Below are 26,430 nucleotides of genomic sequence, written 5' to 3'. Positions count from 1 at the left end.
CTGTCATCAGTGTCACCTGCACTAAGCTGTCGGTACAGACAGGTTGTGCAGGTGACACTGGTGAAAACGATACTTACCTGGTCCAGTTCTGTGCTGTGGTTCTCCGACAATACTCTTCGGTATTTCCAGCATCGGGCTCGACTTGGAGCATGGGCGGGGCTTAGTGACATAACCGCTGTACTCTGCTCCGCCTATGCTCCAAGTCGTCCTGGAGCTGACGATACCGAAGAGGATTGCCGGAAAACCACGGAACGGGACAAGGTTAATACCGTTGTCATCAGTGTCACCTGCACTATCTGTCTACCGATTTCCTTTAAAGGGGTACTCTGCCCCTAGACATCTTATCCCTTATCCAAAGGATAGCGCATAAGAAGTCAGATCGCGAGGGCCCATCCACTGGGGAACCCCCGCGATCTAGGCTTCGGCACCCCACTGTCATCACTGCACAGAGCAAACTCGCTCTGTGCGAAATGACGGGCGATACAGGGGACGGAGAATTGTGATGTCACGCGCTCCGCCCCGCTGTCACGGCCCGCCCCAACGTGACATCACGATGCTCCTTCCCCTGTATCACCTGTCATTATGCACAGAGTTGAGATCAGACATCCTCTTTGAATAGGAGATAAGATGTCTAGGGGTGGAGTACCCCTTTAAGCTTTGTGCTCCGGCATCTGACACATTTATACGTGTCCTATTAGGTCGTGTAGGCTTGTGCAAAAAAAAAAAAAGCAGGGTTTACAAGAGTTTGGTGCAACAATTTTCCGCACATGAGAACTTCATGCCCAATGCATAAAGTTCTCCATTGTGCTCCAAACAATACACTGGTTGAGAAATACCCTATCAAAAAGAATGCACAAAAAAGCTGCAGCAGCGGAAACTGCGCACAATTTGTCACCTAATATACACCAGAAAAACGTTGTACATCCATTGATAAATGCCCCCCTATGTGTGTATAAGGAGAAAACTGTCAGTCAAGCCCCGGGAGGTGGCGAGCAGCCAGGTTGAGATGCTGCCTCCATTACTTTTTATCAAGTTCCAGTCTCATCTTAAAGGGGTACTCCGGTGGAAATCTTTTATTTATTTATTTATTTTTTATAAATCAACTGGTGCCAGAAAGTTGAACAGATTTGTAAATTACTTCTATTAAAAAATCTTTATCCTTCCAGTACTTTTTAGCAGCTGTATGCTACAGAGGAAATTCTTTGCTTTTTGAATTTCTTTTTTGTCTTGTCCACAGTGCTCTCTGCTGACACCTGATGCCTCTATCAGGAACTGTCCAGAGCAGGAGAAAATCCTCATAGCAAACCTATGCTACTCTGGACAGTTTTTGACATGGACAGAGGTGTCAGCAGAGAGCAATATGGATAAGACAAAAAAGAAATTCAAAAAGCAAAGAATTTCCTCTGTAGCATACAACTGCTAAAAAGTAGTAGAAGTAATAACAAATCTGTTTAACTTTCTGGCACCAGAAAAAAGTTTTCCACCGGAGTACCCCTTTAAGGGCTCATTCACATGAGCGGATTTCTTTTCATCCTCCCAGCAGATCTCAACCCCTTAACAACTGGTGCCATATATATACAGCGCAGCCATGCGGCAGGTCTGAGGAAAGCTCAGAAGCTGAGCTCGCTTCATATCCATTTGGTCCCGGCTGCTATCAGTAGCCAGGACCCGTGGTTAATGCTGAACATCAGCGATTGGGCTGATGTCAAACACTAACCCTTTAGATGCTGCGATCAAAGTTGATCCCTGTGTCTAAAATGCCAAAAGTGTACTGCCAGTAGCTCAGTGGTGCTGAGTGGGACCATTGCAGGGAAGTTGCAATGTCCCAATCTGCTGACAGCATGAGGGCCTTTACCTCCCTTCTCGCCATCCATGTATAGTGGTTTTTATTCAGTACAGTATGGGGGTTTTATTCAGTCACTATGTTGTAATGTGGCAGCCATGGGGATCAGACAGATTGTGGTACTTGACTCGGGGTGGTTAGGGAGGTGAAGCCAGGGCACCATTAACCTACATGGTCTGAGGATAAGACAGCTTCTCCTGGGCCTGGCGCACAATAATTAATACATTGATGCCAGGTTAGGGATAACCTTCTCTTTACTGATTATAGAGGTAGCAGGCCCTATACAACACAAACGTTTCCACAGTGAGATGGGCAGAGTGGAATCCGGGGAGCCTGTTGCCTTGCTGGGAGTTGTAATGGCTGTTGAATGCCGTCTGAAGATTAGTAGCAGCGCACGCTGACTGAAAACTTTAGCTTGACTGACTGAATGACTGACGTAGAGATTTTCCCAACGGAGCTTTGCTTACTACCAGGCTTGCGTGGCTGTGGAATTTAGTAGACTTCTCCCTTAGGCTTCTCCTTCGCTTGGTAGCTGGAACGCACTCTCCTCTCACTAGACTTCTTCTCCTCGCTAAACTGACCTCTCCTCCCCCCTACACTACTTTAAGGGCTATGTTTTCGGGGTGCCCCATTGGGGTGTCAAGGTCACCTGGTCTCTCTGCCTTGATCTCTTAAGGATACAGTACATAATAAAATACATAACATGACAAAATTACACAATATAACAAAGTGAAATAATGAAACAGTGGCCCCAGGAAAAAGTCAGTAAGGGTTCCCGAGGCAATCTCTAGCCCACATGACAGCCTTTGGTGCTGGGACACCACAGTAATATGTGGTCTCACTGTAAGGGTAGTATTTTGTAACAGTATAGTAGCGTTTTTCAAACGTCATATAGTGGTGACATGTGGTCAGGAAGTTAGGATACTATTTGTCCTCTTTAAAGTGATATTACATAATTACTGTATGGGATTATTATTCTGGGCTAGGTATAGTACAGCAGACTGTGATAAGTAAAGGAGGCAGCTGATTTTCTTCTTGAACACTGGCAGTCACATCCTATACAGCAGGGGTCTCAAACTCAAATTATCAGGGGGCCACGGGAGGTAGAGGCTGGGTGAGGCTGGGCCGCATGCGCCCCTCACATATAATGCCCCCATCATGCGCCCCTCACATATAATTCCCCCATCATGCGCCCCTCACATATAATTCCCCATCATGCCCCTAACATATAATGCCCCCATCATGCGCCCCTCACATATAATTCCCCCATCATGCGCCCCTCACATATAATTCCCCCATCATGCCCCCTCACATATAATGCCCCCATCATGTGTCCCTCACATATAATGCCCCCATCATGCGCCCCCACACATATAATTCCCCCAGCATGCGCCCCCCACACATATAATGCCCCCATCATGTGCCCCCCACATATAATGCCCTCATCATGCGCCCCACACATATAATGCCCCCAGACAGGCCCCAAGATAGATATGACCCCCATCAGGTAGGGCTCCCCAGTAGGTACACAGGCCCCCATAGAGCTATGACCCCATCTGGTTGGGCTCCACAGTAGGTACATAGGCCCCCATATAGATATGACCCCCATCTGGTAGGGCTCCCCAGTAGGTACACAGGCCCCCAGATAGATATGACCCCATCAAGTAGGTCTCCCAAGAAGGTATAGAGGCCCCAGATATATATGATCCCTATCACTGATGGGGGAAATATCTATCTGGGGGCCTGTCTACCTACTGTGGAGCCCTACCTGTTGATCAGGTAGGGGTTCCCAATAGGTGTTCAGGCCCCCAGATAGATATTACCCCCGGCAGGTAGGACTCCTATTTAAACAATTATGCTCCCTAAGAAGATAGGTTAGCCTTTTATTAGGCAAGTAATTAGGCAAGTTAAGTTAAGTCTCACAGCTACAGTACTTACATCTCCCTGCTGCAGCCTATATTATGCTGGAACTGATCCCATTCATTTAAATGTGTCAGTTCACATTCATCCAGCATCTCAATTTGGACGCCAGATGGTTAAACACGTCGGATGGTACCGGACAGGGGAACGCAGAAACAATGGATGCTGGAAGCTACACAACTGATGACATGTTGTCATCAGTTGTGGCATCAGTTGTGTTGAGATTTAGGCTGCGTTCACCTATGCCAGATGCCGGACCTATGTTAACTCAGCCTAACATATTTGACCGCTGTTACTACGAATTGCAGTAGCAGTCACGTTGTTTTCTGATGGACTTTGAAGAGCAAAAGCCCATGCTTAAAACCAAACCCCAGACATTTGGATGTCCTGTTAATGAAACCAGACAATCTATCAACATGATCCAATGTATTTTATCCTCTTAAAAAGTCTTCTCAACAATAAAATCAGCAATTACAGCCCACAGCAGTAGTTATAGTTATAGTTCATAAGGTTGGGAAAAAAAAAGAGTCCATCAAGTTAATCCTATAACCCTAATGTGTCCCTACTGAGTTGATCCAGAGGAAGGCAAAAAAACTCATACTACAGGGTGGGCCATTTATATGGATACACCTTAATAAAATGGGAATGGTTGGTGATATTAAATTCCTGTGTGTGGCACATTAGTATATGTGAGGGGGGAAACTTTTCAAGATGGGTGGGGACCATGGCGGCCATTTTGAAGTTGGCCATTTTGAATCCAACTTTTGTTTTTCAATAGGAAGAGGGTCATGTGACACATCAAACTTATTGGGAATTTCACAAGAAAACCAATGATGTGCTTGCTTTTAACTTAACTTTATTCTTTCATGAGTTATTTACAAGTTTCTGACCACTTATAAAATGTGTTCAATGTGCTGCCCATTGTGTTGGATTGTCAATGCAACCCTCTTCTCCCACTCTTCATACACTGACAGCAACACCGCAGGAGAAATGCTAGCACAGGCTTCCAGTATCCGTAGTTTCAGGTGCTGCAGAATGGGCAAAACAAAAATTGGAACAGGACCCTCAGTTTACGCAGAAGATTTTGTTCAGTGATGAGGCAAACTTTTATGTGAATGGTGAAGTTAACAAACAAACCACCGCTATTGGTCTGACACTAACCCACATTGGATAGATCCCTCCAAGACTGTTGGAACACAAAAATTGATGGTATGGTGTGGTATATGGGGTACAAAGATAGTGGGGCCATTCTTCATCAATGGAAACCTCAAGGCCGCTGGATATGCAAAATTGCTACATGATGATGTGTTTCCCTTTTTATGCACTGAAGCTGGCACATTCCCTGAGTTTTTCCAGCAAGATGGTGCACCACCACATTATGGGTGTCAGGTCAGATCATTCCTAGATAAACAGTCTCCTGGAAAGTGGATTGGTTGTCATGGGCCAGTTGAATGGCCCCCAAGGTCTCCCGATCTGACCCTTAGACTTTTATCTTTGGGGTCATCTGAAGGCAATTGTCTATGCTGTAAAGATATGATATGTGCAGCACCTGATACTACGGATACTGGAAGCCTGTGCTAGCATTTCTCCTGCAGTGTTGCTATCAGTGTGTGAAGAGTGGGAGAAGAGGGTTGTATTTACAATCCAACACAATAAGCATCACATTGAACACATTTTATAAGTTGTCAGAAACTTGTAAATAACTCATTAAAGAATAAAGTTATGTTAAAACCAAGCACATCATTGTTTTTCTTGTGAAATTCCCAATAAGTTTGATGTGTCACATGACCCTCTTCTTGTTGAAAAAACAAAAGTTGGATTCAAAATGGCCGACTTCAAAATGGCCGCCATGGTCACCACCCATCTTGAAAAGTTTCCCCCCTCACATATACTAATGTGCCACAAACAGGAATTTAATATCACCAACCATTCCCATTTTATTAAGGTGTATCCATATAAATGGCCCACCCTGTAGGTGTATCCATATAAATTCCTTCCCGACTCCAAATATGGCATCAGAATAAATCCCTGGATCAACCTTCTGTCCCTATAAATCTAGTATACATAACCAGCAACGTTATTATTCTCCAAGAATGCATCCAGGCCCCTTTTTAACTCTTTTACAGAGTTCACCATGACCACCTCCTCCGGGAGAGAATTCCACAGTCTCACTGCTCTTACAGTAAAGAACCCCCGTCTGTGCTGGTGTAGAAACCTTCTTTCCTCTAGATGTAGAGGATGCCCCCTTGTTATAGATACAGTCCTGGGTATAAATAGATCATGGGAGAGATCTCTGTATGGCCCCCTGATATATTTATACATAGTTATTAGGTCGCCCCTAAGCCTTCTTTTTTCTAAACTACGGTAAATAACCCTAATTCTGATAATCTTTCTGGGTACTGTAGTCCTCCCATTCCCTGTATTACTCTGGTTGCCCGTCTTTGAACCCTCTCCAGCTCCACTATATCTTTCTTGTACACTGGTGCCCAGTACTGTACACAGTATTCTATGTGTGGTCTGACTAGTACTGTACACAGTATTCTATGTGTGGTCTGACTAGTGATTTGTACAGTAGGTTCCAATGCATTTCTCTTATAAAAGTACACATACAACGAATACAAATGACTCTAGTGTTTAGGAAATCTTTCAAACCTTTACAGATGATTTCTAAGATTATACAGACAAAGTAGTTCTAGACTTGACAGTATATTCCTGTGGGTAAATATGATACTTTCCAGACTTCTTTAGATGAATTGCTGATAGATTGTGATGGCTACAACATCTTAGTATGATCGTATTCGTCTGATCCTTGCAGAGGAAGGCCGACCCACATGTGCTGTGTATGGTTAAGTTTTAACATGTCTGCAGATTAGTAGATGAATAATGGTATAATTGATGTAACCATCACGTGGAGAAATTGAAAACCCATGTGAACAGGTCGCGTTTAAAGATTATCACTTGGATAGCTATCTGCATGACGATTGGCTTTCTTTAGATGGGACTTTGTATGTGGACGCCTATTTCTCGTTTCTCAGTAATAATAGGCCATCCTTAAGATCCACATGTCCTTCCTACATTCTTATTGAAATTTACTATGGATCTTGTATCAAGTCCAAGTTCTGATGTTTAAATTCAAATTCTTTAGGAAGTTTAAAGCTCAGAAGGTGTCTTATTTCAAAACCCAAGATACAATTTCAGGTCTTTCTCCCCGTGAACTTGTGGATACACTAAATGGCATGTGATATATCTCACTGCTTACAGTAGAGTGCATAGTCTGCACATTTTCAGTGCTGGAGGCTAAAGGTGGAGCGTTGCTGGATGCCTCACCAGCTGCTGCGGTCATTGTGGAGATGCTGTGTATCACCTAAGGCAGAGTTATTGCTGGCAGATGACTTCCAACCAAACAACTTGCTAAAGCAATGTTCAGACATGTCCGTAGCCCTTCAAAAAAGATGCTATCAAGAACAGTGTGTTTTGCTATCTTTCGATGGAAGTACCAAAGAACAGCAACATTGTTTTGTTCTTCGTGTGTAAGACACTGAACTTGAAAAACAGCCTCTTCTCTCCATGATCGGCATCTGGTAACTTGGCAATCGCTGGCAGCTCCCACAGACCATGACTGGAGTAGCAGTGTTCACACATGACCACCTTTCTATCCTGATGGGAGCTTTCTGTTCTCGAAATCACTAGGGGTCCTAACGTCATACCCCCTGGTATGATACACTAAAAAAGTATTTGTTTGTAAAATTAAAGTTCATCAAGCAGTATTATGGTACGACAGATGGATTAAAGGGGTACTCCACCCCTAGACATCTTATCCCCTATCCAAAGGATAGGGGATAAGATGTCTGATGGCTGGGGTCCTGCCCCCTCCCATAGACTTGCATTGAGGGGGCGGGTGTAACGTCACACGGGGGGCGGGGGTCGTGATGTCATGACCTTCCGTTCTCGTGGTCGGGATGGTATTAGCCTGAGGGCCTCCAGCGGTTCCGGAAGCCGTTACAGGTGGGTGCCGCATGGTAGAATGCGGGGGTCCCCAGCAGCGGGACCCCCGCCATCAGACATCTTATCCCCTATCCTTTGGATAGGGGATAAGATGTCTAGGGGGGGGAGTACCCCTTTAACATTGACCACTGCTATTTACCCTGGATGATTTCAGTTAGTTCTTTAAAGGGGTACTTCGCTGCTCAGCGTTTGGAACAAACTGTTCTGAACGCTGCAGCGGGCACCGGGAGCTCGTGATGTCATAGCCCCACCCCCTCATGACATCACTCTCCGCCCCCTCAATGCAAGTCTATGTAAGGGGGCGTGATGGCTGTCATTAAGGGGGCGGGCCATGACATCATGAGGGGTTGGAGCCGTGATGTCACGATGCTCCGGCCCCTGTATCGTCCATCATTACGCACAGAGCCAGTTTGCTCTGTGCAGTAAAGACAGCGGGGTGCTGCAGCCAAGATCCCAGGGGTCCCCAGCAGCGGGACCCCCGCAATCAGACATCTTATCCCCTATCCTTTGGATAGGGGATAAGATGTCTAGGGGCGGAGTACCCCTTTATGGCTACCTACAAATACATTATATAAACTTGAATTCCGTGCACAGTATTTCAGTGCCCAAAGCAATGACTGGTTGTGTCCCTTTAATATCATAGCCCTGTTCTGGAGATGTTCCTATATATTTGTCGTGAGGGAATGAGAATACCAAGAAAGGACTCTAGCAGCACTGTGTGAAGAGACAACTGCCAGGAAATCTATGTAGCAACTTGGCACAACCATTGAAGCTGGCACAGGCTCCTGTCTATCCTAAGCACATTTTATTTTATACCTGCAGTTACAAGTTTGAGTCTCCAGTGCTGATTAATACCAAACAATGTCCTGGCATGATGCGTCTTGTAATAAAATTATTTCATGGGTGTTTTGTCAGCTGTGGGCAACGTGAAAAGACTAATGAAAAAATCTACCACAGACCTTTCTCCTCCTTTTATCCTAAAGGAGTTATTAAGATATGACTTATAAATGAAGGACAAGACATTATTCATATGCCCAAAAGGATGTGACTGAGGTTCTGAGCCGTACCCTTAAATTTTGTTTAGTGGCTATGGAGATTCCTTGTCAATAAATGTGAAACTTCTACGTGTGTCACATTTTTTCGGATACCATGTTGTGATTGAGGGTGTAATGAGGGCAGATGTTGTTACCCTAGGGGCAGATGGAATTAACCCCTTGTATTTGTGACGCCAGGGTGTGGTTTATCCTCGATACCACCCAAAGGTATACCGCTAGATCCTGGGCTAGGCACGGGGGCAATAATGACTCCGACACCAAGTTATGGATAACGGTAGCTTTACTGAGGGTAGACAGATGGTAAAGTCTATACAGTTCAGCCAGGGTGACCAGTGACTCAGAGACATTAAGGGCTTGCTGAGACTTGTAGTAGGACTGGACAATTTAATGCAGGCCACGCTGACTTGACTGTTGCTGACAGGGACTGACTTGACTGATGACTAACAAAGCTATGACTGTAGTTTACTTGCAATTGACTGTGGCTGCAGACTTGACTTGAGGCTAGGGCTGGGCGGTATGACCAAATGTGTGTATCACGGTATTTTTTCAACTTTTTGGCGGTTCCACGGTATATAACGATATTTCCTAGAACCCCCCCATATTAATTATAAGCCCACATCCCCATCGGGATAAATACTTACATATCACCCGCAAGCGCTGCCCTCCTTGTTCTGTTTGTTGCGGCCGCCGACGCTGACACTCTATACTGTACAGTATCCCTATGCCCGGGCTGCAAAAGGTAAACAAAGTAAACTTTAACGCATGTTCCGACGTCGGCCTTACGCTGGGGACAGGAATGTTGGACAGCCGTCAGCCTATCAACGGCCGCAGCGATGTTCTGCCTCGGCCGGTGATAGGCTGAGCCCACTGTCATGTAAGAAGCCGGCATCTTACATGACAGTTGGCTCAGCCTATCACCAGCCGAGGTGGAACATCGCTGCGGCCGGTGATAGGCTGACGGCTGTCCAACGTTCCCGTCCCCAGGAAGCAGATGAGGCCGGTACCGGACCAACAGGAGGTGAGTTGAAGTTTATTTTGTTTATTTTTTGCAGCCCGGGCATAGGGATACCGCACAGTATATAGCAGTGGTCTTCAACCTGCGTACCACCAGATGTTGCAAAACTACAACTCGCAGCATGCCCGGACAGCCGTTGGCTGTCCGGGCATGCTGGGAGTTGTAGTTTTGCAACAACTGGAGGTCCGCAGGTTGAAGACCACTGGTATAGAGTGTCAGCTTCGGTGACCGCAACAAATAGGACGAGGAGGGCAATGCTTGCGGGTGACATGTGAGTAGTACCCTGATGGGGACAGCGCAGCGCTGGGCTGATAATTTAATTGGAGGGGCGGGCAGAACAGCGCTCGCGGGTCACATAGGATTAGTTCCCCGATGGGGACAGCGCAGCGCTGGGCTGATAATACATTCATTCCCGAGGGGGAGGGGCCAAACCGGTATTGCGGTATGGGTTAAAATTCATATCGTGCAGCACAAAAATTTCGGTATTCGGTATGAACCGGTATATCGCCCAGCCCTACTTGAGGCCTCCAATGACTCTGCACACACACCTAGACTCGACTTGACTGCACTGGACCTCAGCAACAAGAGCTCTAAGAGAGGGAGCTAGCTCCACCCAGGGCTTATATGGGGGAGACTAGCAGGGAGCCCATAAGTCACCCCTGGGATCACCTGATCACTAATACCTCCTGGGTAACAATCACAGGGTACATTTTTTTTAAAGCAACAACATATTATATATTATAATACATAGCAAAACATATATACAGGGGGAACAAGCACAAGGGGCCCAGGGGACACTGAAGGGAGGCTGCTGGACAGGACAAGGTAACACCTCCTGTACTGGGCCACCACAATGTGCATGCTTAGCATTTCCAGACAATGCAACAAATTTAAACACCAAAAAAAAATGGTCTGGCATAATTCCCAGAACGAATATAAAAATGTTAATTGATATTTCCTATAGGATAAGGTATAAATGTAACACCCCTCTTTATGTCACCCTCTGTAACCAGTGTGTTCTGTAGGTCTCTCCTCACTGTGGGGCAGGTTCCCCACCCAAATGCATGGGGTCCTGGGAGAGAGGGCAATCTCTGTACAGTGCTGGCAATATGTTAGCACTATATAAATAAAGTAATTCATGTTTAATGTTATTAACCCTGTAAGGACATTAGACATCAATGTACATTTATGTACAATACATGATGGGACTGTAGGAGCTGTGGTCGGATCATACATGGAGACTAGTAATGATAAACATCAGTGATCACTCCGATGCCCGCCATTAACACTTCAGATGCCATAATCAATACTGATCACATCTGAAGTATTATTGAGGCTTAGTCAGAATCACCAGAACACCTCTGGCATAATCTCAGGGGTCCAATGAGTCAAGATGGCGGTTGAAGATCCCCTCACCCGCCTCCTGCCGCTCTGTTGCAATCATTTTTTAAGATAGTACTGATCAGTGCAATGCCTATGCATACTACTGAACAGTACTAGCAAATGAGTGATTGCTATGAATAGTCTCCTATAGGGAAATGTAAATGTAAAAAAAAAATTTTATTTTTTTTTTTTTTTTTTTATAATAGGTATTATAAGCCCCTCCCCTTTAGGATCCCCAATTATTTCCATTTTACAACAAAAAATTTGGTATTGCAGCATATGTAAATATCACGTTAATGTTCCCGTATGGTGAAAGACGTAAACTTAAACAATTGCTGCTTTTTGGTGACATCACATCTGTATCACATGTAATAAAAGTGATCAAAAAATCAAATAGACACAAAAGTGGTACCTGTAAAAACTATAGATCACAGCACAAAAAATAAGCCCTTATACAGCTCCATATATATGGAAAAAGAAGAAAGTTATAGGGGTCAAAATAGAACAATTTTAAACATCCAAATTTCTTTAAAAAAGTAAGTTTTTTCACTAGTACAATAATAGAAAAGCATGTAACCATGGGTGTCATTTTAATTGTATTCACCCATAATATAAAGGAAACATGTTAACTGACTAGCCCCTTCCTAGCCCACTAGCCAAACAGGGATCCCACCCCTTAACCCTTAATAACCTCAAAGGATAACTCCGGGATGTAACAACTTATCCCCTAGTGTTAGAACACGGGGGGGGTCTGACCGCTGGGGCTCCCACGTGATCTCCCAAACAGCGCCAAGGCTTCCTGCATGAAACGAGAATTTTCGACCACAACACGAAGCTGCAGCAGACACGCCCCCTCCATGCAGTTCCATGGCAGAGTCGGAGATTGCCGAAAGCAGTGCTTCGGCTCTCCCATAGAGCTGCATGGAGGGGGCGTGTCAGCTGTCGCTTTGTGCTGTGGTCGAAAATGCTTGTTTCATGTATTGATCCAGGGCGCCGTTCAGGAGATCGTGGAGTGCCCCAGCGGTCGGACCCCCCTGCGTTCTAACACTTATCCTTTATCCTTAGGATAGGGATAAGTTGTTACAGCCCAGAGTTATCCTTTAAAGACCTGTCCACCATGATACCTTAAATGGAAATGGGGGGGGGGGGGGGGCTAAATCGTGCAGTCATGAGCCCTTACATTAATGTACCCTAAAAAGAGTATTTCTGGGTTTAAGTTTTTTTTATATAATGCTGGGCCTCTGTAAAAAAAAAAGTCATACTTATCTACACCATTGTCCCGCTGCAAGTCCTTCCATTCCTCCTTATGCTCCTTATATCGTCCTGCCTCTGATGCGATGAGTTGGAGCAGGACTTGCCCGCTCAGCCAGTCACTGGCCCAGTGGTGTCCCATCTCGGCCAGTGATTGGTTGAGTGGTCATGTCCTGCTCCAATGTATCATTTACAAAGCAGAAAGAAGAGACATTAAATTGGAGAACCCCTTTAACTAGATTTCTCCTTTAATGCAGACCTGTCAGCAGGTTTTTAGAGTATAAAGTAAGGGCAGGGCTGTATAGGCCTTTTGGCCTTTTGACCTTGGCCTTTTTCACTGGTGATTAACCCTTCAAATTCTGAAATATCAGAGTTTAAAAACTTATTGAGCCCATTGAGCCTTCCCCTCCAATGGTAGAGCCCTGCAAAGTTCGCCCCTTCACCAGTTAGTCATTCCCCTGTCAATTGGGGTTAGAGGAGGTGACCAGCAGGTGAAGGGGATGAACTTTTATGGGTTCTAGTAGCTGATGGTACCTCTAGTGGGTTCCAAAGCCCAACATTTTTACATTTTTAAACTCCGCACTGAAGGGGTCAATTATCTAATGAGACGCATGTATGGATTCAGGGTCAAAAGCCCTGTACAGCTGTACCCTACAAACCTGCTGACAGGTCCACTTGTCGTTGTCAGATATGTTTTTTGGGTGTGTTGGGTGTGTTCCTCTGATGTCATTGTACCAACAAAGAAACAAACTCATTCAGAGTGTGTTCCTCCTTTAATGTGGTGGCACAAAATAATAGTCCTCTAAGCCACTAGAATCTTTATTCATTGGAGCATAGACGGGAAAACAAGTTTGTGTAAAATGATAAAATGTTCCCTAAGGCCGTGTGTAAGCCTTTACATGCAGAAGGAGGAGATACAGTGAGAACAAGATAGAGAAACAAACACATCTATTATGATTGTGGAATTGTTACCATGTACATATAAGCAATAAGGAGGAGGAACACCTACAAAAAGTATATGCCCTACATATAGTTTTCACACTTGTTGATGGAAAGTTTGATAATTTTATCTGCAGTTAAAGGGGTACTCCCGTGAAAAACTTTTTTTTTTTTTAAATCAACTGGTGCCAGAAAGTTAAACAGATTTGTAAATCACTTCTATTAAAAAAATCTTAATCCTTCCAGTACTTTTTAGGGGCTGTATACTGAATCCAAAAAAGAAATGCATTTCCTCTGATGTCATGACCAGTGTTCTCTGCTGACCTCTGCTGTCCATTTTAGGAACTGTCCAGAGCAGCATATGTTTGCTATCGGGATTTTTTTCTGCTCTGGACAGTTCCTAAAATGGACAGCAGAGGTCAGCAGAGACCACTGTGGTCATGACATCAGAGGAAATGCATTTCTTTTTTGGATTTCTCTGTAGTATACAGCCCCTAAAAAGTACTGGAAGGATTAAGATTTTTTTGTAATAGAAGTGATTTACAAACCTGTTTAACTTTCTGGCACCAGTTGATTAAAAAAAAAAAAAGTTTCCATGGGAGTACCCCTTTAACTAAGAAGCACCTTGGTCCTGGAATCTTTAAAATATCATGGGCCTCTAGTGGTGCATCTACATTTTCTACTGCCCGGGTTTTGTCTTCTATGAAGTCATGAAAGGGTTTCCATTCTATTGTCTTACACACGAATCAAACTTGCATCTAATGCTATATGACGTATGTAAGGAAAGAAGAGCACCATACAAATGGCAACCAAAAAAACTATATGACTTATGTGCATGGTCTCTCAAGGCAGCCATACACATACGATAGCCAACCCCCCCCCATACACAAGAATGTTTGGCTCAGCTTATTTTTCTAAAATTTTTTGCAAAAAATGTTTAATTATGCACTTCCCAAATTTTAGATGATAAAGTAAGATAGTGCTGTTAAAATAATTCTACATATAATAATACAAGATTACCCTAGATCAGTGGTCTCCAACCTGCAGACCTCCAGATGTTGGGAGTTGTAGTTTTACAACATCTGGAGGTCCACAGGTTGGAGACCACTGCCCTAGATGAAGAACTTGAGATTCCAGGGCTTGAAAGAAAAAAAATATGTAAAATGCCACCAACTGTTTCAAGACATTCCGAACCTTTTACAAATAATAAAAATTAAACACTAGAGAACTGCTTCATTAATGGCATCCATTCGGTTTTCTTACAAAAAGGAACTACACCAGATCCATCATATCGGTAATGGCTCCTTTGGAAATAGAAGCCATGACATCATTGTAACCAGAGCCTCATACAGTCAACTGTTATTCTGTTATCAACTGGCTACGGAAAGTTAAACAGATGTAAATTGTAAATTACTTCTATTAAACAATCTTAATCCTTCCAATAATTATCAGCTGCTGAAGTTGAATTGTTCTTTTCTGTCTGGCAACAGTGCTCTCTGCTGACATCTCTGCTTGTCTCAGGAACTGCACAGAGTAGAAGAGGTTTGCTATGGGGATTTGCGTCTACTCTGGACAGTTCCCGAGACACATGTCATCAGAGAGCACTTAGATGGAAAAGAGAAACTCAACTTCAGCAGCTCATAAGTACTGAAATGATTATGATTTTTTAATAGAAGTAATTTACAAATCTGTGAATTCAGGTAGAAGACAGACATGGTGCACATCTACAATCTTGTATAATGATCTAATTGCTTCTCAGCATAATATCAAAAACTAACAGGTTGTTAGTATACATTTTTGATCAAAAGGTACAAAGCCCACTCGCCACGTAAAGGCCACCTATTTAGAGTGGGTCCCTAACGTCCCTAGCATAAAATGGCGTAGCACTGGGTGGCGACCACCACCGCCGCGACACCAGTGCCCATGGGGGGGAAACGACCCGCTGGCAGAGCGGCCCCAATGCCACTCAAACCAGTCTATGGGTCGCACGGACGCCGCACAGCACCACACCAGTGTGAACAAGGTGTAACAGCTCACTTACCATGTGCTCCCAGTCAGACTGGGAGGCTGCTAGGAAAGAAATGGCCCTTGTGTAGCTAACTACTACTTATATAGGGTTGGGCTGAGGGGATGGGGAAGAGTGCAGACACATGTTCAAACAAAAAAAAAAGGAGGGGATAGAAAACACAGTGTGAATTCGAGTAGAAAACAGACATGGTGCACGTCTACAATCTTGTATAATGATCTGATTGCTTCTCAGCATAATATCAAAAACTAACAGGTTGTTAGTATACATTTTTGATCAAAAAGTACAAGCCCACTCGCCACGTCAAGGCCACCTATTTAGAGTGGGTCCCTAACGTCCCTAGCATAAAATGGCGTATCACTGGGCGGCGACCACCACCGCCGCGACACCAGTGTGTTTTCTATCCCTTCCTTTTTATTTATTTATTTTTTATTTTTTTGTTTGAACATGTGTTGCACTCTTCCCCACCCCCTCAGCCCAACCCTATATAAGTAGTAGTTAGCTACACATGGGCCATTTCTTTCCTAGCAGCCTCCCAGTCTGACTGGGAGAGCATGGTAAGTGAGCTATTACACCTTGTTCACACTGGTGTGGTGCTGTGTGGCGTCCGTTGCTGCCGTGGCGCCTGGTCTGCGGGGAGGTGCGACCCATAGACTGGTTGGAGTGGCATTGGGGCCGCTCGGCCAGTGGGTCGTTCCCCCCTGTGGGCATTGGTGTCGCGGCGGTGGTGGTCGCCGCCCAGTGCTACGCCATTTTATGCTAGGGACGTTAGGGACCCACTCTAAATAGGTGGCCTTGACGTGGCGAGTGGGCTTGTACTTTTTGATCAAAAATGTATACTAACTACCTGTTAGTTTTTGATATTATGCTGAGAAGCAATCAGATCATTATACAAGATTGCAGATGTGCACCATGTCTGTTTTCTACCCGAATTCACACTTAATTTACAAATCTGTTTAACTTTCTGGAGTCAGTTGATATATAAAAAGTTTTTTCCTGGATAACCCCTTTAATCTTGGGATAATCTGATATACCTGTTAAAGGTTGAAAGGCATTGGTTTATCTACTGCTCCAACTGCCGTATTATCATTATTTGTTTCTTATTTGTTTCTTATTTTACTGTGTACTCCTTCTATAGATTTGTGAAGACACTAAAGGATGTTTAAAGGGGTACTCCGGTGGAAAACTTTTTTTTAATTTTTTTTAATCAACTGGTGCCAGAAAGTTAAACAGATTTGTAAATTACTTCTATAAAAAAATCTAAAACCTTCCAGTACTTATTAGCTACTGAATACTACAGAGGAACTGCTTTTCTTTTTGGAACACAGAGCTCTCTGCTGACATAACGAGCACAGTGATCTCTGCTGACATCTCTGTCTATTTTAAGAATTGTCCAGAGTAGGAGAAAATCCCCATGGCAAACATATGCTGCTCTGGACGGTTCCTAAAATGCACTGTGCTCATGATGTCAGCAGGCAGTTCTGTGTTCCAAAAAGAAAATAATTTCCTCTGTAGTATTCAGAGGAAATGCATTTCTTTTTTGGATTTCTCTTTAGTATACAGCCCCTAAAAAGTACTGGAAGGATTAAGATTTTTTAATAGAAGTAATTTACAAATCTGTTTAACTTTCTGGCACCAGTTGATTTAAAAAAAAAAAGTTTTCCACCTGAGTACCCCTTTAATTCCTTGGTTGAACTTGATGGACATATGTATTTTTTCAACCATACTAACTATGTATAACTATGTAATGTTGGTCGCTATTGGACTGTTGTGGATCATTGGGGCCATGCACCGCCTTGTAGGTGAGCTGCCAATATTGAATATTACCATTGTGCAAGTTGAAGTTAGAGTACTTTGGCAACCATTGCCTACATATTTCACTATGTTTAGAACAGAACATTCGCAAAGGGAAAAACCAGAAGGAAAACCCTCTGTATACAAAACATTTAGCAACAACTAACTAAGCAAGTTATTGGCTAATATGGTAATGTGTAAGCCAAAATGATAGCAAAAAGAGTATAATTACCCAGACTTTGGAACATACCGTAATTACCCAATGTCTGGGTAATTATCCATGTGCCAAATTAGAAATTATAAGAATTTTGGCTATAACATAAATCCATAAGATGTTTAAAGGGTACCTCTCATCAAAAAAAAACTTTTGATATATTATAGATTAATGTATGCAGAATAACTTTACAATTGCATGTTATTAAAAAATATGCTTCTTTTTATTTAATTTTCCACTTTGAAGAAATGACCACTAGGGGTCTCCCTACCAGTCCTGGTAGCAAGCATTTCAGACTCATGCTGGAGTCCTAAACACTACGAGCTTCCAGTCTGCTTTGTTCACAGCCTGTTTGGCTGTGAACAAAGCAGGCTGGCAGCTCTGAGTGTTTAGGACTCCAGCATGAGTCAGAAATGCTTGCTGACAGGACTGATCGGGAAAAATACAATAGAAAGAAGCATATTTTTCATTAACATGCTATGGAAAGTTATTCAACATTCATTAATCTAAAATATATCAAAAGTTTATTTGATGAGAGGTACCCTTTAAGGTATGAACACACCTATCTACATGTTACTATTTTGTGTATTGAGTATCATATATACTCAATACACACACACACACACATATATATATATATATATATATATATATATATAAATATACAGTTCGGAGACTGCAAACTCCAAGGCTACATAAATCTAAGCATCTAAAAATGCTCTGTTTTTTTTTTAGTAGTTTAATAAATATGTAGGTTTTTTATGCTAATTTGTTTCCATGCCTTTTTCTAGTGTTTTATTTGATTGTGGTTTATTTATTTATTTATTTTTGAACACGATGGACACAAAAAAAAAATAATAATACATTTCTTTGGACACCAAAAAAAATAAAAAAACCTGAAAGAGCTAAGTACATTAGGGCTTCTGTTTCTTTGAAATAGTATTAAGGGGCATATGATTAACTAAGGGGGCGTATGGTCGACTATGGGGGATATGATCAGCTGTATATTAATGGCTCATACAAAAAAATATGGGGAAAAAATGTTCCAGATAAATCCCCCTGAAAAGACATCGGGGCCCTCTCTCCGTCTGGGGAAAAAAAGGTTTGGTCTTCATTACTTACAGTATATTTTAAATGTTACTGCAATTTAAAAAAAAACTTCCCTCCCTGGCTTGGTGCTTAGTCTGAATGAAACAAAAGGCAAGTGCAGCTCACTAAGGTAATAGGGAGTGCCGAGGTTAACTGGAAAGCACTAAATACCCAAAGTGCCTAGTGAAAATTATAATTGAAAAAAAGTTGGGTACAGTCCTCCGGTGCTCTCTAATGGGATACGTGGAAATGGGGAAGGAGAGGGGAGAGAGAGAAGGAGTATAGGGAGAGTAAGAGAGGTGTTGGGTAGGGGAAGTAAGAAGGAAAGAAAGATGGCTACAATGCCAAAATAGGGGTATAGGGAGAGGAAGAGAGGTGTTGTGTAGGGGAAGTAAGAAGGAAAGAAAGATGGCTACAATGCCAAAATAGGGGTATAGGGAGAGGAAGAGAGGTGTTGTGTAGGGGAAGTAAGAAGGAAAGAAAGATGGCTACAACGCAAAGATAGGTGTGCAGTTCTGAAAAGCACTTGCTAATGGGGTGACTGAAATGAAGAGGAGGAGAGGAGCAGATCCAGAAAAAAAAAGATGGCTACAACACTGGAAAATTAAATAAGTAAAGATTTATTTGAGATTGTTACAAGATGGTTGGAATCCTAGACCGCAGGGCCCTTGCCGGTTGTCGTTCCCAACCTAATTAAACAAAATATTGTCAACAAGTACCTCTAGTTAGAGTGTACTTAAAGGAACCAAAAGGAGTCCCGCTCGTGTCCCGCTCGAAAGCAAAGGCGATATGAGGAAGTCGTTGGTGTTCTCGTCGGAGCCGCTATCTTCATATTGAGGGGTTTCTGGAGACCTTCTCAGTTTTTCAGTAGCTAGCATCTGACAGTAATGGTGGAGTGTTGTAGCCAGGAAATGGGAAACAAACTAAAGAAATGGGAGAAACCAAAAGGAATGGAGGGAAGAAAGTAGATATGTGGAAAAAGTGATAAAATAATTCTGGTAAGGTGGATCAGGCTTCAAGTCATAGAGAATGGGATGGGAGAAACCAAAAGGAATGGAGGGAAGAAAGGGGTTGTGTGGAAAAAGGGAGAAAATAAATCCGGTAAAGTGGATCGGGATTCAAGTCTTAGAGAACTTGGTGTGGATAACCATAATCAGCTGATGTTGGATGATATTCTTTGCACCATAATCTGTTAAGGATTCATCTCATAAATTAGTCTGGGGTGAATGAACAATAATTGAATATTAATTGAATATATGCCTGGCCTTGGAAGGAAATGATATTCATATCTGGAATAAAAATTTTAAAACAAGCATAAAATGCTAAAAAGGTAATAGTAATAAAGATAATCGTAATAAAATTAGTGTAGAATCATGTATAAAATTAGAACACAGGTTAACTTATTCCTCAGGGCTTCTCTTTGTATATGTCTGGGTGTGGCGTAAGTGGCCTAGTCCTGGGGCGACACTTTCTCTTGGCACGCACGGGCGCTATCCAGCCTGGCACCGTGTCTGGTATGAGATGGGGGTACTCTCGGGTTTATAGAAAGCCAAAAAGTTCACATTTGGCATTAAAACCTCTGGGTTTGATGGTATTGAAGTTGTAGATTTTTCTTGTTTCTGCTCTGGATATCTGGGTGGTGTAATTTCCTCCCCTCCAGCTTCTTTTCACTGATTGGATGGCTATATATCTGATGTTGGTAGGGTCTTAATTGTTGTGGGTCAAAAAGTGTGCGGGCAGTGGGTGTTTCATGATTCCTTTTCTAATGTTGTATACATGCTCCGCTGTTCTAGTCTTCAATGCTCTCCTCGTCTTTCCCACATATTGTTTGCCACACGTGGATTCAATTAGGTAGATGATTCCACTTGAATTGCAGGTGAGGAATTCTTCTATCTCCCACTTGAAGTAGGTTGACACAGATTGTATGTTTGTGGTTTTCTTCTGGAAATTTGTAATTTGGCTGTTGTTGCAGGACCCGCAGCGAAAAAAGCCTTTCAGTGTGAGCCAGGTCTTTTTTTTGAGTCTGCTGTGTGGGATTCCTGATTGACAGGGCTACATTAATTCCCAGGTTGGGTGCCTTGGAATAGACGATAGGGGGTCTTTTAGATAATAAGGCACCCAATACTTTATCATTTAATATTAGGTGCCAATTGTTCTGGATCACTCTCTTAATTTTCTTATGGTCCTTTGTAAACGGAATGATGATCTTCGCTTCTTGTTCACTGGTCGTTTTTCCCGTATGTTTCTCTAGAAAGAAGGACGTTCTGTCCAGGTTTCTCGCTTTCTGGGCTAATTCCTCCAGAATTCTCTCAGGATATTTGTTTTCTTTACATTACTGTGTCAAGGCCACTGCTTCTTTGCCGTATTGTTCTGTGTCTGTACAATTGCGCCTCGATCCTCTATATTGTCCAAAAAGATAACGTTAATCAGCCATCTTTAACAGTCAAACCATGAAGCTTTTATTAGATAATGAAAGCACAACAAAGAGCAAGTCATCCCGAAAGGATGGCGAAATCGCGGGCCAACAAGGTCAAGCGACAACAAAACAGATGAACACATGGATGTACACGACGTACAGTTAGGCATAGAAAAAAACACATAAAAATCAAAGCAATCAGGGTATTACATACCAGTAAGAATGAGACATGTGTTGTTCACCCGGTTGGGAATGAAAAAGAAATTATATTAATACAAGGAAAAGCAATGAAACATACTGGGACAGTGCGTGGAAGTCAGCCACGGTTCCCACACCTCTTCAAAACGGTCAACAGAGTCCTCTCTAATGGCAGTAATCTTTTCATTCAGCATAATGAGGTTCACCCTTTGTATCACAGTGTTGAAGTGCAGCTGAGGTTTTTTCCATTGGGAGGCAATATGTATGCGGGTAGCCAGTAGAATCAGCTGGATCAAGCGGAAAGGTTTAAACTGCATCCTCAATGGTTTAAAACCTAGTAGGCAGAAGGCAGGTGTCCTAGGGACGGTGCACGAAAATAAAGAGGAAAGGAGGTTTAAAATTCTAACCCATAAATCAGTGACCACAGGATATGACCACCATACATGATACATGGTCCCATGAAGCCCACAATTTTGGAAACATAAAGGGGAAACTGATGGATAAATAACGTGTTATTTAGCGGGGACAAAGTAGGTTCTGTGCAGAACTTTAAGTGCTGTCTCCATCAAGGACACCTGCCAGCTGCCACGGCTCAAGGTGGTACAACAGTCCTGCCACTGTGACAATGTCAGGGTGGTGCCTATGTCCATTTCCCAGTCCACCATGAAGCGGAGCTTGTCCTCTCGCGGAGGGGCATTCAGGTGAGAGTATATAGAGAGAGCATACCTCTATATACCTATATAAGGAGAGCATACCTAACCTGTCGGGTGTGAAAAGCATGCTCGATTCAAAAAAGGTAGGGGAAATAGCACCGAGAGAGATTACTTGCGAGCGAAAGAAGGAGAAAACTTGTCTGGCACGCAGAAATTCAGTGGGGGGGGGGGGAAGGTGTGTGCTAAGTGAAAGTGTTCCAGTGTAGGAAGCTGTCACCTTACCAGTATATCATGTAGGCGGAGTAACTTGCCCCGCACCCACCAGGAAAAATTTTGTGCGGTCAGTCAAGGAGGGAAGAGAGGGTTAGAAAGAATAGGAAGAAGGGGAGAAACAGGAGACTGAAGCTGAAATTTGAAGCGCACCTGACGCCAGAGAGACAGCGAATATAAAACTACCAGGGCTGAGGAAGGGAGTAGACCAGTCAGGGGGCAAGAAGACCACATAAACGCCCTATAAGAGTATGGATGGAGTAAAGAGTCCTCCAAGGTGACCCACCGAGGAGCCCCCTCAGTTCGGTTAATTAGTGCGAGCTGCGCCAACCTAGCAGCATAATAGTACTTAAGAAAGTTGGGGACTGACAGGCCACCAACCTTTTTATTATAATGCATCATAGAGCGCGCTATACGGGGTCGTTTATGTGCCCAAATATAGGCGAAAACGTCCCGTTGCAATGCTCGAACATCACGGTTGACCAACGGTATGGGAAGGGAACGAAATAAATATAGAATCCGGGGTAAAATCACCATTTTAATCACGTTTATTCGCTAATCAGCCATCTTTGTAGGTGGCAACTGTCATAGAGGATGTAACTGCTGTAACTGGGTTTGTGTAATGTTCTGCATTTTAATCTCTCCGGGGTTTGCTTCAATAACTAGATCAAGGAATTCCACGTTGGTTTTGCTGATAGTCGGAGTGAATTTTAGATGGCGGTAATTTTCATTAGTTGTGATTATAACATTTTAAATCTCTTCTTCTGTCCCATCCCAAATTAAAATAATGTTGTCTATGTACCAGTAGCAGAGCACCAGACCCACGCCTATCTTTGGGGGTAATGATTTCTTCTTCCCATGTGGCCATAGATACATTTGTGAAACTTGGCATGAATCTGGTGCCTATAGCAGTACCGGTACTTTGCAGATAAAAATTGCCCTCAAAATAAAAATAATTGTCGGTTAAAATGTAGTCCATACAATCACATAGAAAATCCACTTGGTCCGGTTCCATCTCTTCTTTCATTAAAAATCTTCTTGTCGCTTCTATTCCCTGGTCGTTTTTTATACTTGTGAACAGGGCATTGATGTCCATTGTGGCTAAAAGGATATTGGGTACCCATTTAAAATTCTCTAAAATCTTAATAACTTGCGTGGTGTCCTTGAGGTAGTGTTCTGTCTTCTGCACTATGGGTTAAAGGAAATTGTCGATGTAACGTGACAAGTTGGTAGTAATTGAACCAATGCCTGATACGATCAGGTGTCCTGGGGAGTTTATAGGGTCCTTATGTAGTTTGAGTAAACAGTAGAACACTGGCATTCGATTGTCTGTATTTAAAAGGATACTCTTTTTCCATTAAAATCCCTCTATCTTTAACATCCTTGCACATTGTTTCCAGTGACTTTTTGAAATCTTCCATAGGGTCTTCTTTAATGAGTTGATAGGTGGTCTCATTTTGGAGTTGTCTTAGGCACTCTGCGTTGTATTTCTCCCCATTTTGAATTACGATGGCTCTTCCCTTGTCTGCCGGGCATCTCTCTTTCTTCCTTAGTCAAGTTGTTTGTTCTTCTTGTATTATCTTTTAAATATTTTATGTCATTTTACATGGCTCTCTTGAAAGCTGTTATATCTGGTCCAGTTTCCTTTTTAGGATAAAACCAGGATTTGGGAGTACAGTTTGCGTGTCTGTATTTGTCTTTCTCTTGACTGGGTCTGGTTTCAGGTAGTTTCAAGAAATATTTATTCAGGCATAATCTCCGTACGTACTTCTCGATACATATGTATGTATAAAATGTATTGAGTGGTTGTGTGAGGGCGAACTTTAGGCCTTTGTTCGATACTGCTGATTGGTTGGGGGTTAAGATGTGTCAGATTGCTATCGAGTCTTCCCTATCTTCTGTGGTGGATTGTCTGGGTTTTCTTTGTCTCCTTCTAAGCCTCTTTTTCTTGGTGTGTTCATCTGTTGTGATGTTCTCATCTGTTGTGCATTTTCTAGAGTGTTCTCGGTTAATAGTGAGGTTGGTTCTGGTAGTTTTTTCCTTTTGCACTGTCCACTTTCCCCCTTTTACTTTACCCACTAGTCACTCTTCCCTAGATCTACTCCTCTCCTCCTATTCATTCCAGTCACCCCATTAGTGAGTGCTTTTGAGAACTGCACCCCTATCATGGTGTTGTAGCCATCTTTTTTACCTTCTTACTTCCCCTACACAACACCTCTCTTACTCTCCCTATACTCCTTCTCTCCCTTCCCACCTGTCCCCATCCAGATTTCCACGTATCCCAATAGAAAGCACTTGGTGCTTAGTCTGTCTCATTGAAGGAGACGGGTCTTAGAGACTTATGATGGAACCTATTTTCTGCAGTGAGACAAACTTCCCTTGGGTCCCAGAGAGTCTACAAACATGTAGAAAAAGATCATTACAGCTTGCAGCTCCATTTAAAATGTCAGCTTACATTGCATATCTTCTAAGAACATCATTGTGATCATCAATGCATTTCTGCCAATTTCCTGTCTTTAATCATAACTTCAATGTGATGATACAATATATATATATATATATATATATATATATGTGAATTCAAATATAGGAAAAACTGACATGGTCGCACATCTACAACATGCACAATGATCTAAGGCTTCTCAGCAACATTCATTAACCTCTTAAGGACTCAGGGTGTACCTGTATGCCCTGAGTCCACTCCCTTTCTATAACGCGGGGCCACGAAAAATGCACCGTGTACAAACGAAAGCCCCCCAAAAAATGGCGATTTTTCTTTGTCACGCTGTGATTTTTTTTTCCGTTTCTTAGATTTCTGGGTAAAATTACTGATGTCTTTACAAAGTAGAATTGGTGGCATGTACTGGCTTAAGCAGGGGGACACATCTGGAACTGCATGATATGAGTCCCTGGCAGCGTAGTGTGTTACTGATGGTAGCCTTTGTTACTTTGGTCCCAGCTCTCTGCAGGTCATTCATTAGGTCCCCCCCGTGTGGTTCTGGGATTTTTGCTCCCATTCTTGCGATCATTTTGACACCCCGGGGTGAGATCTTGCGTGGAGCCCCAGATTAAGGGAGATTATCAGTGGTCTTGTATGTCTTCCATTTTCTAATAATTGCTACCAAAGTTGATTTATTCCCACCAAGCTGCTTGCCTATTGCAGATTCAGTCTTCCCAGCCTGGTGCAGGTCTACAATTTTGTTTCTGGTGTCCTTCAACAGCTCTTTGGTCTTGGCCATAGTGGAGTTTGGAGTGTGACTGTTAGAGGTTGTGGACAGGTGTATTTTATAATGATAACAAGTTCAAACAGGTTCCATTAATATAGGTAACAAGTGGAGGACAGAGGAGATTCTTAAAGAAGAAGTTACAGGCCTGTGAGAGCCAGAAATCTTGCTTGTTTGTAGGTGACAAAATACATATTATCCACCATAATTTGAAAATAAATTCTTTAAAAATCTGACAATGTGATTTTATGGATGTTTTTTTTCTAATTATGTCTCTTATAGTTGAGGTATGCCTATGATGAAAATTACAGGCCTCTCTCATCTTTTTAAGTGGGAGAACTTGCACAATTGGTGACTGACTAAAAACTTTTTTGCCCCTCTGTATATATATATATATATATATATATATATATTCCACCTTATGTATATGCCAACTCCATGTGAAAAATAGCTATGCCCGTACGGGACCAGGAAAGAGCTCTTAAAGAAGCATGAACTCCCTGACACATGTGACCAGGAAATGTCACATGTAGGGGCCATGTATGAAGACTGTATCATCAGCCATCCTTTATCCATTATGCAAGACAGAGAATTGTCCAAAACCCGCCTGTTTTGATTGATGTTCTTCATTCTTGAATGTGAAACGGCAATTCTTTATTTCTCCTGCATTAAAAAGTAGCTATGCGGGAAGAGGACGCCATGGCTTGCACCTCTCATAACTACAGCTGTTTCACTCCGCCATGGAGCTTCGTCAGGTTACAACATCTCACCTTTGTATGGAGGGCTTAACCCCTTAAGGACCCATGACGTACGCGTACGTCATGAGTCCGCTCCCGATCTATAACGCGGGGCCATGGCATGGCTAATAGCGCGGCATTGATCGCGGTGCCGCGTGCTATTAACCCTTTAGACGCGGATTCAAAGTTGAACGCCGCGTCTAAAGTGAAAGTGAAACCATGCCGGTTAGCTCAGGGAGCTGTTCGGGATCGCCGCGGCAATATCGCGGCATCCCGAACAGCTTAAAAGACAGCTGGAGGATCCCTACCTGCCTCCTCGCTGTCCGATCGCCGAATGACTGCTCAGTGCCTGAGATCCAGGCATGAGCAGTCAAGCGTCAGAATCATTGATCAGTGGT

General features: G+C 43.0%; 1 protein-coding gene across 1 annotated transcript in view; it reads right to left on the bottom strand.

Annotated features, from left to right (window-relative positions):
* The window catches only part of SFR1 (SWI5 dependent homologous recombination repair protein 1), a 71,822-nt gene that overhangs the window by 24,068 nt on the left and 21,324 nt on the right, over positions 1–26,430 (bottom strand). The window lies entirely within an intron of this gene.

The sequence above is a fragment of the Hyla sarda genome, chromosome 7 (assembly GCF_029499605.1).
Source record: "Hyla sarda isolate aHylSar1 chromosome 7, aHylSar1.hap1, whole genome shotgun sequence".
Taxonomy (NCBI): domain Eukaryota; kingdom Metazoa; phylum Chordata; class Amphibia; order Anura; family Hylidae; genus Hyla; species Hyla sarda.
Note: the sequence above shows the minus strand (reverse complement) of the source record. Positions and strands in the feature narration are given on the sequence as shown.